The following is a 13,579-nucleotide window of genomic DNA, read 5'->3' as shown; positions in this document are numbered from 1 at the left end:
ACTGTCTGATCGAGGAGGGGGGTGGGGGGAGATTTGTACACAGACCCCCTCCAGCATGAATGGATGACACCATTGTGACCATCCAGTTTTTTCCTTCATCTTGCGATAGAGGAAAAAAATGAAAATCAACGGACCCCATCTTGGTCCATAGGGAATCGGATGTAAACAGACTTGTATCAAATGACATCAGATTACCCCAATCAGGCACGATCAGGTCCACTGAAACAGAATTCTGATCCGTTTGAGTCTGAAGTAACCGGATGTAAATGGACGCCAGTCTGTTTAGCTCTGGCGGCCCATAGGCTAACATTGTGCTTCTGATCAGGTCCGCCTGAAAAAGCTGACCGGTGGATCCGACTGGAAAAGCTATGTTGGGCACTTAGTATTAGGGACTACTATGCTCTGTTCCATTTCTAGCACACACACACAAAAAAAAACATTCCTCATAGCCACAGAAAAGAAACCATTTTCTGTGCACCAAACATCTTTGCAAGCCCAGATATTGCCATATAAATGAGGCAGTGACATCAGTATGATCTATACATAGCACTCCAACAGCAGCACTTTCCACCTCCTTTCCCCATTCACATACACCGTATACATAAACCAACATAGAATAAAAATTAATAATCTAGAAACATTCCTATGAAAGTTTCTTTTAGCTACTAAACCATAAACTGGGTCATGTATGAACTGTTCCTCGAAGGAAGAACAGCTCATCTACAAATGAAGAGGTGGTGCAGTCATCTCTGCCAGCCAAGAAACGGAACCAGCAAGAAAAAGGGCCCTTAGCAGTAAAGTCTGTGACACACTGCATGCAAAGCGGCACGCAGCAAAGGGAAGTGGCAGCGCACGGACCTTCACCTGCAGTGCGTCTTTAAATTTTCGATGCGGCGCATCAGCTTGCAAGTGCTAGCATAGCCGAGTGGCTGTAGATGAGATTTTTTTCATCGCAGCACAATCAGCTTGCGCATATAAACCCACATGTCAGGATGCAAAGTCCATTGAGTTGTTCCACGTGAGCCGATTGGCTGAAGATGAAGTCTTTCATCTGGCTGTGCTCAGCCATGCGCTTTGCATCGCATGCAGTGTGTCACAGGCTTAAAAGGTGGAACTTCTAACCTACACCACTCAGGCACTTTTATAAAGTGTCACACAACATTTCAGGTGTGCTCAGCAGTCCCTTTCTAATATGGGGATCACAGGCAATGAAGAAGTCGTATGACACTTCCCTCCCCATCTATGTGGACAGCCTTGTGGTGTACCGAAGAGCGGGCATTTGACACATGAGGCTGAATGTAAACTGACTGCGCACAAATGGTGCCAGCTGTACATGGTCTCCAAGGAAGGAACGTTGGACATCAACTTTGAAAACCCTGATTTGTCAGAGGCTGAAGACAACATTTGGGAGGCATTTTAGACAGTGGAAATGTTGCCTCTAGAGGACAACATTAGGTGAAACCAGAGCTTTGCTTTAAAAAAACAAACATGTTTTCTCAATCAAGTCTTTTAACACTGATCCAAGATTCTACCAAAAACAAACAGTCATGTAGAAGATCTGGAATATCAATGACACATTTATATGCAGATGAGTTAGTAAAAAAAAAAAAAAAAGAAAAAAGGACTACTGCTTCCAGCTGCTGGATATTGCTTTCAGCAAGGGTGCCTTGGCTGTGCCAGTATCTTCTGTCCTGACGGCATCCCTATGAGCAAGAGATCAGGAAGTATAGTGAGGCCGATGTGTTACAGGCCAGGTTCATAATGGACACCAGCTACATGAGCCATGTAAATACCGCCAAATGTTCTGAGAAGACAGAGGAACTGCACTCTGCACAAAATGTGTAGGCAGAAGACACATGCCCACGAAGGAAGCTCAACATCAGCTGTCATTTTCTTACAGTCACCCAACAAATGGGTGAATACCCAATTAGGACAGAAGGGTTTTGATCTGTGAACACAGAGGGATTCATGCAGCTGGGGTAAGGTGCAACATAGATTTAGGCTGGGTTCACACCATTTTCAGGGCCAGATCTGGAACATAGTGCATTGCGGTTTTCCCACGATTGGAAATAGTCTTACAGGTACGTTCCATACGTTTTTGATGAGTTGATGCGTTCCAATGCATTCCATACCAGACAAAATAGGACAAGCAGTATTTTTCTGGTCTGGTCTGGAACGGACTGCGGGGGTGGGAACAGAGGCCAGACAAACCATAGGGATACTTTGGGATGCATTTTGGGTCCGGAAGTAATCTGGATGTGGTGTGAATGGGTCCTTGGGGCATAAAAAGAAGATTCCAAAATAATGATTATTGCTTGGAGTTCCATTTTAAAGGCTAAATTAAGTTTCATACAAAGTCTCATTAACCTCCCTCGCAATCAATGTTATCAATATAATAACAGCTGGACTTTATTTGCACAGTTCAGTATTTTGCCAATTCCGTGTCATGTTCACTAGAAAGGTAACCTTGATGTTTTATTCACATTGATTTACTTTTTTTTTCTCCAAAGCAGAAATAAAATCAATCAAGGCAAAAAAAAAAAAAAAGAGCTGAAAACATCTCCATCCTTGAGTTATTTATGTGCCAATCCAAAACAAGCCATTGACAAGACGAAGCACTTCATTGTTTGGATCCACTACATGCTGGAGCTTGAGAGCAGATTTCTAAATTTGCAGGCAAGTAAACATGTGACTAAGAGCCATGTTTCCTTATTAAACCCATACAGTCATACCCAATTTACTAGGGTTGTATAAGCCCAGCTGTGCTACAGTGCTGCCCACATAACAAGAGACAAACTGCTTTCCTGTATTTCCATCAAGGTCCCTCACTTTCAGGATGTCAGGATTGGTAAACCACATCCTGTGCTGCGCATATTTACAGCTTCAACTTGTAACATGTATTTTATATTCTATATAGTCAGCAATCCATGGCGCTTTCAAGCATGCCGGGGCCCGATCTAGACACCGGCAGGGCTTTGTCAGGAGGATTTGGTGCAGAACAAAGTGTCCAGAGTTTATTGAAGTGCTTTGCGTGGCCTGTTAGAACCTGTCAGGAATACCTGGAAATCAGAAGCACGGCAAAGGATTCTGGGTACGTTCAGAAAAGTGTTTAATGAACTGGAAAGCCTTGCTCCTGAAAATATGGGTTGAATGCAGATTGTGCTTCGTGTTGGAACAGCACGTCACCCTGCCACAAATAAAAGCGGTGTAGTAATCACTCGTACATAAAAGGTGACATGGAGGAAAACTATAAGGCTGCGTTCATACTACTGCTCCATTTTAGCAGGAGGGCAAGTGTGGTGAGACGGGGCCAGTGGGGGGACGGCATGCTTCAGCACATCGAATGGTTTACGGTTTCTTTCTTTAAGCTTTCCCAAGTGCATCGGTGACATCCAGTGCACTGCAGATAAATGCATCATAGATTCTCAATTCCGGCATGAACGTCCAATTGCCACATCCATGCCAACAGCGTGGATGGGGGAATCCTCCCACCGGGCCATTGTATTCTGACTGCAGTAGGTGTGTCACCGTTAGAAAACCCAACAACCTGAATGGCTACTTTCACCAAAACTCGATATTTCAATCGACTTTTGTTAATGGAGGAGTACAGAGTGGGCCACACAGGTAGAATTGAGTCAGCAGGACCCTACCAAAATTGATCCAGTGCATGGCCAGCTTTAGGAGCCCAATGAATTTCTGCCAGACCAACATGTATTTTCTATATGTGCAGGGTTTTAAATAAGAACAAACAGGGGAAAGGTACATGTATTGTAAAAGGATTTAAAAGCAAAGAAAAAAGAAAAGAAATCCTAAAAAAGGACAAAAGAGGAGCTGCTGTATTTACCTCTCCAGCACCCCATGTATCCTACCTCCCCTCTTTTCCAGCACTGTGCCCTTTTCACCACTCAACACTTCCAGCCGTGTTGGATGCCTAATTTGCGTGCCACACCATGGTCCCATCCTTCAACCCTCATCACTACAGGACACAGCAGTGACATTGGGACTGAAAGGTGGAACTACAGCACGCAACGGGAGAGACATATCCAAAACTCCTGAAAGTTTCAAACGCTGAAGAGTCTGGCAGTGGGTGCAGCAACAGACTGGAGCAAGGCAAGGACAAGTGCAAAGCTGCCCATACACCTTGCGATCATCGGACTAAACTTTTCATCCGATGATCGAACCATTGTACGATTTTCGTATGGCAGCCCCATCCTACCCCGACCATCTCACAGTTGAATCAGCAGTATTGTAAAAAAAACACCTGCGGTAATTGACAGCACATATTTTCGTTTGCGCATGAGCAGTGTAAAATCGTACGAATTTTGACGTACGGAAACGTCACCAACCTTGCGAGAAATCGTACGATCGACCGAAGTTTTCTAACCTGCTGGTTAGTCAAAAGTCGATCGATTGTACAGTATTTGCTGTTGTACACTGCCCATCAACCTTACGAATATCAGACGAAAACGCGATCGCATACTAAAATCGGCCAATGTTCTTAAGATGTATGGGCAGCGTAAGATCTCCACTGCAGGGACCTGGCTCAAGTTTTTTCTTTTTTTTTGCCTGACTAGGTTACTTCTAGAGAGGAGGGAGACCTCTAAAACACCTTCCGGTACCTCTATATGTATGTACGAGAATGACATCTAGCAAATGGTGTGCATCTAGTCAAATGTATCACCTATTTTATCCAAGTATGATGGAAATCATTGGGACCATTTAGAGAATTGACAAGTATGTGAGGACTCAAATCTTGAAAGTTATTCATTTTTGATGCATCAATATCTTCTTTCTGCTTGACCACCAACAGCCTGCAGAAAACACAACCAATCTAATTGCACTTATATCCCAAGGCAGAACATGTGTGCAGAGATGTGTGTTTTTCACAAGTCTGACCCCTGGCAATAGAGTCTCGGTGGTACCTATGTAAGACGGCACAGAAACATCGAGATGAAAAGGAAAAACTTGTTCTTAGCAGGAATGATCAAAGCCAACAAGCCGTTACTCCCCTCTTAACTTCAAACATTAATAACATGATGGGGTTATGTTTCCAGGACAGACATCCAGATCAAAAGTTTCAAGTGCTTCTCTGCCGAAATAATTACTGGTATTTTCACACTCCGTTTCATTTCTGCCTTTGAAGGAGAAACTCTGATAGATCTGTTTGCTTTCCTAACCCCTAGATTTATTCTATGATTGCTTCTTACTAATGGATGGTGGCCAAGAAAATATAGCAAGATGAACGTTACCCCTTTGTGGTGCCCAAAGACTTATTTATTAAAAAGTTAACGATGCAGAAAATGATGTAGCTAAAAGATAAAAACTCACAAAGTGAGGATGGCCTCAATACAATATAAAGCTGAACACAAGCAAAACGCACGTTCAACTGTGTTAATATACTGCAGATAATAAAAGTTGGTCACCTGCAATGGAAGTATATTTAGTTCCTGTAATGTTCTGAAATCAGCAATATGCTCCACTGGAAATGTCACCTAATGCATCTGGACCAACCAGGTGACTGCAGCAAAAAAAACACCCGAGGGTCAACCGAGGTGGACTTTACCAGTGATCAGCACTAGCCAATCATCTCTAACGCAACCCAAAACCATACAAAGTATAATAAAGACATTCTGGGAGATGTAGCTACTGGAGTTACATTCCACCCATGATCAGTAGACTAAAAATAAAATCAAGAGCATGTAGGGTAACCTTATGTTGCAAGCTGAACAGGAGACAAAAAGGTCATACATGTGCCTTCTTCTCCTTGTAATGCTCACACTGTTGCCTAACAGCAATGTGCAAGGTAATACAACAAATATTGTCTCAGACTGCTGTTAGAGCGCGTTTGGTGCTGTGGAGGGGATCACAAATCACCATTTTGGGTGGAATGAACAGAACTTGGATCTCTTCCGAAGACGCGCTCACCAATTGTTTCAAAGCCAAACCAGACTGCAGGAAGACACTTAAATGGAGAAATTAGACACCAGTCCCAATCCACCCAAAATGAAGAAATAGGTTGGGCTAGTGGGTGGACCAGTTATTTAGCCCTCAGTAATCAAACGCAGAAAACATTTCAGTAGCGCGATTTTAATAATCACCAGAAGATAAATGGCCTTATAAAAAAAAGAAGTGCAGTAACTAATGCAAATCTATTCTTCGGAACAGCTAAAAAATGTATTTACGTCAGAACAGCAAAAGATGCATTCTGCTTGGATGCTATGTAAATAAGCCAGAGGCAGGCAAACTTCCGCCCTCCAGTTGTTGTGAAACTATTAATCCCATCATGTACTTGCCTCTTGGAGTCATTCCTGTGGCAGAGTCTTGCAATACCTGAGGGAATTTGTAGTTCCACAAAAGCTGGAGGGCTGGAGTTGGTCTACCCCCTGCAATAAGCCATAACAACCTATTAGAATTCAGAAAACTGGAGAAACATAAAATGGACAACGATCACCCATTAGCTTTTTTGAGCCACGGCTTTTATCCATAATATTTAGCTGCACCCTAAACATCCTGCTTGTGGCATCTTTGGTGCGTTTTTGTTATTTTAAGGGGTGACGGATTAAAAAATAAAAAAAACACATTTAAAATGGACAGCACCACATAAAAAAAATGCAGAGATGGTAATGCAGCCTTGAAGTAACAGACAGTAAACACATGTTACCTTCAAAAAAAGAAAGTGAATACTTACCTTTAATACTTTCATGCTGCTTGCAATGACAGAATGCCACTTTATTCAAGAGAAATTCTCCTCCGTAAACTGCTAAGAAACCAACACTTCTGGAATTGTCAATCTTCTGGGTCAACCTCAACGCTCTATGGTTTCTCCCAACAACCTCCACAATACTATTGTCTCCAGTAGGTTAGTAGGAGGAACTAATGAGCACAGTACGGGACCGAGGACGCCAACACACATTAAGTGTGGATCCTTCAGTGGACCCCGGCAGTAGATATCTCTTGAATGAAGAAGCATTCTGGCATCTGAATTAGCATTACACATCGGGTCAGTTTCATGCAATATGTAGTGGCACTCAGTGTGAACATATTTACTGGTAAAAGCCACCTGTCTTTTAAATGTCTGATATTTTAGCTTGTAAAGAGAATGTTCAGCAGATTTACTTCAGTTAGGGAAAGTCTACACTGTGCACATAGACTGCAGATTCTTTATAGTAAAATTGTGTCAGCACATTCCAAACACATTTAAAAAAAAACACAAAAACATTCCCCCAAAAATCTAAAAGTGATCCACAGAGAGTTAACCATCATGTCTGCAATAGGGTTTGACTCAATAAAATGGGCACAAAGTTTTATCTCCATCGTACCTTATGAAAATGCTGATTAGGGCACCATGTCACTTGGGATAGGCCTTTTGGCTACGACCAAGGGTAATTTTTCACCCCAGGGGCCATTGTCTGCCACTTATTCTTCTCTACGTCACTTTTTTCCCAGTATTTTTTTTTCTCTTTACTTCCGCCAGCCCAAACACTTCCTATCCAAGGGTGACAACATTTAATGTACTGCATTTATGAAGGAGCAGCACTGTCACTCTGCGAGAGAAGGTGTGCTAGGACTAAAGAACACCCCACCCCCTTGTCCTGGTTTCCATATTACAGGGGGAGGTGTTCTGTAGCTCACAGCAGTCAAATGAACAGGGTTTATAAAACTACTTGAGATAAGACTGTAGAGGGCAGCACTGCATTTCTGGCAGGATCAACTGTTTTTTTTTATGCACTTGTCAAACAGATAAATATAGAATTGAAAGCTTTGTTAAGAGACCAAAAGAGTAAATCAGAGGTTCATTGTTACAGTTTACATACATAAAGAGTTTGGATTAATATACACTTTGGGGTGTGTAATCGGGCACAATGAACTCAGCAAAAAGCACAGAATCTGTGTTAGCAGCACTCGGCATGGACACAGATGGTTTCTTGTGATTACACAGACCGATCGTTCTATAGAATCCCTCCAAAGCGCCTCAACATCCTCAGCTGCAAAGACAAGTCTGACAGGAGGTTTTAACAGCTGTCACTGCATATCTAGACATTAAAGAGTGATCACTTGAAAGGAAAGACAGTCGCTCATTAAACTATTCAATATTCGTAGCCCAAAAAAAATAGCCACAGCCCCAAACACGGAATAAAAGCCTCAAATCGCTCCAATTTACATTTCAGTCCTATGGAACACGCTTCCTATCAGACTGGCCACCTGCTTCAAAAAAAGCTTTTGCTTCTCCTCCAACATTCAGCTATTTGATCTCCGGTTCTGATAATATATGCAAATCAGGGAGAAGAGACAGACCCAGCAGGGATCCTAATTGTGTGACATGAAAGATAAGCCGCCATCGCAGCACCAGGAGTCACTTTCTGATTACAACCAGCGTTACTTCAATTAAAAGGTTACAACGTGCTCCTTGTCCGCTTTCTACTCTTCATAATGGACGCGCCACTAAAATGTGACCGGTGTCTATGGGCAACATACATTTTAGGTCACACAATAAAACCGTCTGCAGAAAAAAAATCTTGTTTGTACCCACATTTAGGAGATTTCTCCAGAGCAGGAAGTGAGAGGGAAAAAAACTTGCCACTTCCTGTTTATCTGCTGGGTGGTAGAACAGGAAGTGAGACAGCCTGCCCCCTATCATAAAACAGCTCTTCTACTAGATCAGGGGAAGAGTTTTAACCGGCCAGGAGTTTACTGATGTACGTGTCCTTGTGAGGAAGAGGAATCTAGTCTATGGGGGCAAAGCCAACACTCAAAATATGACCGGAAAACCATGATCACAGGTTCAAAATCTTTCCGGCTCCATCTAAAACTATTAAAAAAAAGGCTTAATCCATGGAAAGCCGCACTCCAAGGGTCTTCACCAAAAGTACAGGTCTATTTATGGAGCAAATGCATACTGTCAAATCCCCCCCAATGTTGCTCAACCACTAATGCGTTTCACCATCCCGGCTTATTTAAAGGCTTGGCCAGAGCTGGGCTTAGGAAAATGGGTTTCTAAAACTGTTCATGTTCCAGCAGGACAGCAATCTAGAAAACTGACAACAAAAAAACACCCTAGTGATGTAAAGGTTGTCAGGCTAAACTGCCCAGGACAGGAAGAATTCTGAATACAGCCCTGGGCATGGCCAAGTAAAAGTAACCCTACGTTAAAGCTTAACTGCAGGCAAGTAAATGCCACGTTGAAATACATGCAGTACAATGGAATTGTTTTAACTGCCAAAGTTGTTATGCTGTGCAGCCAGTGCGGTGATTTAGGCACCCCTGCCAGACAGCACAGTCAGGCCACTGCTGGAAAACGTAACTTTAAGAGCACAGAGTTCTGCCAAAGCAGGAGAAGAAAGGCTCCATGCCACGTAGGAGTAGAACTTGATCTCTCTGCTGCGGCCCCCATTGACATCCACGGTGTTAAACCCCCTTCCCATCCAGGCCATTTTTCAGTATTCAGCGCTGCGGTACTTTGACTGACATTTATTCCATCATGCAACGCTGTACTGAAATTCATTTTATACCCTTTTTTGGGGACACAGCTTTCTTTTGGTGGTATTTATTCACCACTGGGGTTTTTATTTTTTTACTATATTAAAAAGGAGAACTATGACATGAGTGATTTCCACTCATCTCATAGTCGCTGTACTGAAATGAATTTTATACCCTTTTTTGGGGACAGATAGAGCTTTCTTTTGGTGGTATTTATTCACCACTGGGGGTTTTATTTTTTTACTATATTAAGGAAAAATTACCGAAATTAAAAAAAAAAAACTGTTTCCCCTATATTAAATGATAAAACATTTATTATTACCCAATTTTTTGGTACAATAAAAGACACCACGGGTGTCTTTTATTGTACACGGGTAAAAAGACACCAAACATGTCAAGCCTTAAAATTGCGTGCGCGCAAAACCTCAAAAAACGATAATACCCAAAATTGGCCATAGGCGACGCTTTAAAAGCTTTTACCGCTCATCAGTTTAGTGTTATCAGTGATTGATGGCCCTAAAATGATTGCTCTCACTGCGACGTTTGCGGCGATATGTAACATGTGTAGCGCAATTGTAATTTTTGCGCGCTGGGGCACCGGACGCGTATTTACGTTTATAGGCGCGTAAACTTGGGGGTGGGGGAGTTAACATTTTTGGGGGGGGGTTTTCCCCTTTTTTTATATGTGGCTTTTATTTTATTTTATTTTTTTATGTGTTACTTTTCTTTTTTTTTATTTATATTTTTTTTTTTGCACTTATTGTTATTGCTATTATATAGGGGGATAACAATCCCCCTATATAATAGCAAAGGCACACTGACAGGTCCTCTTTATGGAGATATTAGGGGTCTCTAGGACCCCTAATATCACCTATGGACCCCAAAAGAAGCTGATAAAGCAGAGATCTGCTTTATCAGCTTCTTCTCTCTCCAGATGACTGACAGGTGAATGCGGAAGTGATGTAACACACATCACTTCAGCATTCACAGCCCGGACGGAGATCAGCAAGGAGCTGGCTTTGGAAACGAGCACATATAGACGATCGGCGGGCTATGGAGCCGCTGATCGCTTATATATGTGAAACACCCGGTAACGGGTGTTTGCATTGGTCGGGTCTTTTCTGCCCGTGCGTGCCCGCTAGGGGGCGCGCGAGCAGAAAAAAAATGCCGTCTGGCGACGGCAACCCGCTAATGCTGCAGTGCCGTCCATCCGTTTTTTTACAATGGGCGGACGGCAAGTGGTTAATTATGTTAATGTTGGATAATTGAGTGACACTTCAGTAAACTCCATCGATAGAGCATTGTGTAGTGCGTACCATGCTGTGAAAAAAAAAAAAAGAATACCGCTTGTCATATTCTTTAAGCGTGAACTGTGCCAATTGGAGAAAAAAGGTAAAATTGCCTTTTCTGTACATTGGGGCTGCGTTGGCCACAAATCTGGTGTGCGCGGGCCTTACTCATCTTTGCTCTTAGGGGTAAAAACAAGAAAGAAAAAAAAAAAAAAAAGAAGGCGAAAAAGAATCAAAGTATTGTCACACAATGAAGAGACATCCTGTCTGAGGACTCCTGTTACCATTTGTGTTGAACAGGACAGTCAATATCCCTGGAAGGTATCGTGTATCAGGAAACTGATTTAAAAAAAAAAAAAGATCTAAAACTTTCATCGGGAAGTTGGAAGCAACTGGAGATTTGGTAATAAGAGGATCGCCCTTTTCACCCCTATTATAGTCTGAGGACAGGAAAGGCTTCCGGGCCCACTTCATCACTACTTGTACAAAAAAAACATCGAGGTAGCCGAATGAAATAAAAGCACGGGGTTAGCGCCATTAACAGGCATGTTTCCAAGAAGTTTAAGAAGTAATTCAATACTGCACTAAACACGCGGGGTCCATGCGTTTAGGCCATGCTATCGCACTGCACACAGTACCTGGTGAGTCGCCATTCATTCTCGAAGGCACCCCAATCCATGCGGTACTATTAAAGTTTGTGCTGCAATGTCGTGCAGTGATAAAAAGTATGCATGCACTTCTCAATGCACAACAGCACAATGCATATTGCAGTACCACGCCATGCAACACACGTCCCCCGGGAGAGGTTTGGGTGCCATTGAGAAAGCATGCACCAGCCCACCTAGTGTGAGGAACCATGCATTGTGTGCCAAATACATGAATCCAGCGCATTTAGCACAACACTACGGTAAACAATTCCCCGACATGGACTTTGAGTGTAAATTTCATATCCAATTTGTATGAGCTTCTTTACAGTGGCGAGTATATATGGCATGCCAAGACGATCTGCATTCTTACACTGCAGCCGCTAGCTAGAGTATACATTGTTTTCATTAAAAGCCTATTGACAGAGCTCTGACCACAAACATGAGTAGCACACTAGAAAAGCTTTTTTTCCATTCTACCCACAGGCCGAGATGAAAAAAAAAAAAATAGAAGAGATTCCTTCATTAACAGTTAGGATGTCGACGGAGGAATCTCCGCTGGTCCCTGCCGCTGTCGGAATACTCAAATGAAGCCAATTGGCTGCTAGCGTCGTTCGGCTAATAATTTTCCAACCTGCTACTTTGATCAGCTGATCAAGGGATGCCGGACAGAGGCACCCACTGTGCAATTTTCGGCCAGTTCATCAAGAACCATCCAAAAATCCCACCATGCCTACTCTACTTAACACAGTCACTGTACTGCCGTAAGGACCCATTCACACCAGTGCGTTGCTTTAAACAGCCCATTATAAATCGGCTGCCAGAAAGGTACGCAACGCACTCAGAGGACTTGTGCCGTTTTTCTCACTGCACATCTGTGCATTGTAGCGCATTACAAAGCATATGTAGGTGCGCTGCAAAATAAATCAATGACTGCGTTACTGCAATGCACTGGTATGAACCGGCCCTAATAAACAAGACAACGTGTGTGTATTTAGTGAGCAAACAAGGCTGGCCAGTGCACAAAAATAATAAAGATCTTTAACTATATAACATTTTGTATTCGATACAACATAGGCTGGAAATGTTCTACACATAAAACCGGTCATCTTACATTAATACCCAATCTCTGTAATCAGCTTAAAAATAAGAGGCCCATCAAAGAGTCTGGGAGGCCGGGGGAAACACAGCCGCCTGATTGTGTAAAATGTAAATGAGTAGAAAGGTCACCCATGAGAGAAACTCCTTTCACTCCGGATTCCAAACAAGAAAATCCATTGTTTCAGCACTTCATTATAGTGTTATAAAAATAATGAGCAGTGTCCTCTACTGCCCCGGACAACTGCAGCATTACGTGAACCAATTTACATAGCGGCACATGCTAATCAAATTCTGTTCATCAATGTCACAAGCATTCTGTTAGTCCTCATACTTGCTAGATGCGTTTCGCATTTTGTTGCATTTTCCGGAGGCTCAAAAATTGTATGCAAATGTTGGATTACTGATGCAGCGTTATTAGCATGCTCAACCTGGATATCGTCATTCAAGTCATTCAGGGTTCTTCTTATTGGCATGCTCAACCTGCATATGGTCATTCAAGTCATTCAGGGTTCTTCTTATTGGCATGCTCAACCTGCATATGGTAATTTAAGTCATTCAGGGTTCTTCTTATTGGCATGCTCAACCTGCATATGGTCATTCAAGTCATTCAGGGTTCTTCTTATTGGCATGCTCAACCTGCATGTAGTCATTCAAGTCATTCAGGGTTCTTCTTATTGGCATGCTCAACCTGGATATCGTCATTCAGGGTTCTTCTTATTGGCATGCTCAGCCTGCATGTAGTCATTCAAGTCATTCAGGGTTCTTCTTATTGGCATGCTCAACCTGCATATGGTCATTCAAGTCATTCAGGGTTCTTCTTATTGGCATGCTCAACCTGCATATGGTAATTTAAGTCATTCAGGGTTCTTCTTATTGGCATGCTCAACCTGCATATGGTCATGCAAGCCAGTTGGGTTCTTAAAAATGTAAAGTATGACTAAACCGAAAGGCACTCGTGAAATAATGATCTCCCGATCAGGGTGCCTCCCGCAAAGTGAACCTGTTGAACTTATCTGGTATGGGCAAAGTTCGGGTTCATTTTTGTATCAGAAAAACCTGATTTCCCTG

General features: G+C 42.6%; 1 protein-coding gene across 3 annotated transcripts in view; it reads right to left on the bottom strand.

The window, feature by feature from the left end:
* VGLL4 (vestigial like family member 4) overlaps positions 1 to 13,579 on the bottom strand; it is a 125,744-nt gene that overhangs the window by 27,511 nt on the left and 84,654 nt on the right. The window contains exons 1-2 of one of the 3 annotated variants that reach the window (XM_018563822.1): positions 9,215 to 9,221; positions 2,178 to 2,180 (exon numbers count right to left, since the gene is read on the bottom strand). The exons of the other annotated variants lie outside the window; for them this stretch is intronic. The gene's annotated coding sequence lies outside the window, so the exon portion shown is untranslated. Of the gene's footprint in view, positions 1 to 2,177; positions 2,181 to 9,214; positions 9,222 to 13,579 lie in introns of those variants that run through there. 3 annotated transcript variants of the gene reach the window in all.

Source organism: Nanorana parkeri, unplaced genomic scaffold (assembly GCF_000935625.1).
Source record: "Nanorana parkeri isolate BGI_ZX_2015 unplaced genomic scaffold, ASM93562v1 scaffold700, whole genome shotgun sequence".
NCBI classification, from domain to species: Eukaryota; Metazoa; Chordata; class Amphibia; order Anura; family Dicroglossidae; genus Nanorana; species Nanorana parkeri.
The sequence above is the reverse complement of the archived record's forward strand: the minus strand, read 5'-3'. Positions and strand labels throughout refer to the sequence as shown.